This window comes from Pan paniscus, chromosome 15 (assembly GCF_029289425.2).
Source record: "Pan paniscus chromosome 15, NHGRI_mPanPan1-v2.0_pri, whole genome shotgun sequence".
In the NCBI taxonomy this organism is placed as follows: domain Eukaryota; kingdom Metazoa; phylum Chordata; class Mammalia; order Primates; family Hominidae; genus Pan; species Pan paniscus.
Window position 1 is genome coordinate 102,029,148 of NC_073264.2, and position 2,528 is coordinate 102,031,675.

Below are 2,528 nucleotides of genomic sequence, written 5' to 3' on the forward strand. Positions count from 1 at the left end.
CCTTTTTTTTTTTTTTTTTTGAGACGGAGTTTCACTCTTGTTGCACAGGCTGGAGTGCAGTGGCGCGATCTCAGCTCATCGCAACCTCCGCCTCCCAGGTTCAAACGATTCTCTGCCTCAGCCTCCCGAGTAGCTGGGATTATAGGCATGCGCCACCACACCCAGCTAATTTTTTGTTATTTAGTAGAGACGGGGTTTGTCCATGTTGGTCAGGCTGGTCTCGAGCTCCTGATCTCAGGTGATCCATCCGCCTCGGCCTCCCAAAGTGTTGGGATTACAGGCGTGAGCCACTGCACCCGGCCTTGCCCCTCTATCTTTGATGGCCAGGAGGAAAGGATGGCGGTCCTCGACGGTCCTGGCTGCAGGGACACGGGGACTGCCAATCCACCCCACATTTACCCAGGGAGCCCTTACCAAGCCGGGACAGAGGTTTGCCATTAAAATCCAGCCTCTGGGACCCCCCAGAGGTGGCCTTCAGGAGACCTGATCTAGGGACCCTCCATTATGACCCCAGGCTCTATCCCAAGGTAGTTGGGACTTGGGAGCCCCAAGAAGAATGTCATCTGGGAACAGAGGGGGTTTTAGGAGCCAGCAGCCCATGGAGACTGGGTCTGGTTATTCTGGAAATGACCCTCCCTCTCACTACATCCCCCATTTGATGATGGGAAAACAGGCTGGAAGATGGACAGCCACTACCTGAGGTCACCCAGCAAGTCAAAGTTGGGGCCTTCTGGGGCCAGGTCACTAAAGGGGATCTGCACCTCTTGCAGCTGAGCCCCTGGCCTTAACCCATAGCAGCCTGTCTTGGGCTGCCATCAGAGGCAGAGTGCTAGGTGAACGGACAGACAGACATGGTGCCCTTGAGCTCCTGGAGCTGCTGTGATGTTGGTTGTTGGGGGTGTCATTGCTGGGCCTTGTGACTGGAGGCAGAGTGGGTGAAGTGGCCCAGGTGAGAGGACAAAGATCAGCCACCAGGAAGGGACCTCCATCCTGGCTCTGTCCTCAGCTCCTCTGCAGCCGGTTCTGGGCCTTGATTTCCCCAAGTTTACCTTGGGAAATTGACATGAGAAGTCTGTGGATGGGGCTGGGAGCTCTGAGTGCCAGCTGTGCCCAGCAGTTTATTCCTAACTCTGAATCCTCACAGCAGCCTTGGTGGGTTGGAGTGACAGATGAGGAAACTGAGGCTGGGAGAGGCCTTCCTGCAGCCAGCCAGTGGAGGGAGAGAGAAGCCCAGAGGTGTAGCCCCTGCCTTTGAACCTGGAGATCCTGACCATGATCTCCTGGTGCTGCTATCAGGGGTAGATTCTTCAGACAGGTGGATGGTGGGTGAAGGCCAGGCGCCCCTGGGGACTTGTGAGGGCATCGTGAGCCCTGTGTGGGGCTGGGCAGTGCAGGGAAGGAAGGAGGCTGAGCTTGCAGTGCCAGCCTTGGGCTCCCGTGGGGTGTGTCCTTGGGCAGGGGCTCCCCACTGTGTGCCCAGTAGTCCTGGTCCACGATGGGTAGGAGCAGGAGGCAGAGCCACACTGTCTGGAGGCTGTCATGCTCCTGTGCCTCCCCTCGAGGACACAGTAGGGTCTCTTCCATGTGGGAGCTGAGAACTCTGGGGCCAGGTGGAAATGGCTTTCCTAGGGGATGGGGTGGCTCCAAGTCAGGCTAGTCAGACCCCTGCGGGGCCCCTGAGCTTTGAGCCTGAGATCTGTTGGGTGGTCTCACGGTGTGTCTTTAGGAGCAGGTTCCTCAGCAGGGCAGAGAGGGCAGAGCTGGTGTGTCCTGGCATGGGGGCCCGTGTGCACAGAGCTCCAGTGTTTTTGCCCTCCTAGATGAAGTTCAAGGTCATGCTGAGAGAGGCCCACGGCTCCTTCCCCTCTGTGTCCTCGCAGAGCTCTCACCTGTGGAGGGGTGCAGTGGGGCGGGGGTGCTCTGGGAGGTTGGAGGCCACTCCTGGATAGGTGTGACCCATGGCCAGGAAGAGGGGTCAGCATGTCCTGGACTGTGGAGGGGGAACTCAGAGTGGGTGAGTGCCATCTGCCCTACCTCCCCAACTCCCTGTGGGACCCCTGGCAGCCCCCTACCCAGGGCAGTGCACCCTCACCCTCATAACAGCCATTTTGCCACTTTGGGGACAGCATGACCCTCTGAAATGGGACCCAGGACTTTTCCTCTCGGGGTGGGGGTTAGGGACTGCTTGAGACCAGGGCTTGTGGACCCTGCAGTGTGGGGCTCAGACCGCACCTCATTTCTCACATGGCGAGGAGGCCAAGGCCAGAGGTGGGATCTGGGTTTTGGGGCTCCCTTTTCTGGAACCCTTAGGAGAGGCAGCCCCCACTCCCCCGCCTCCCACTGCCCTGAGGCACCTCTTCTGTCCTCTCTTTGACATGAGCCTGTGGGGGGTGCACGTCCCTGGTGGCCTCAGTGGGGGTGGGTGCCTTCTCATGGCAGAAAGAAGTGCCCAGAGTCTTGGTGGGGATGCCTTCAGGAAGGTTGGGGGAGGCCTGCTGCCCATGTGCCAGGCCCCCAGGGGCTGTTTC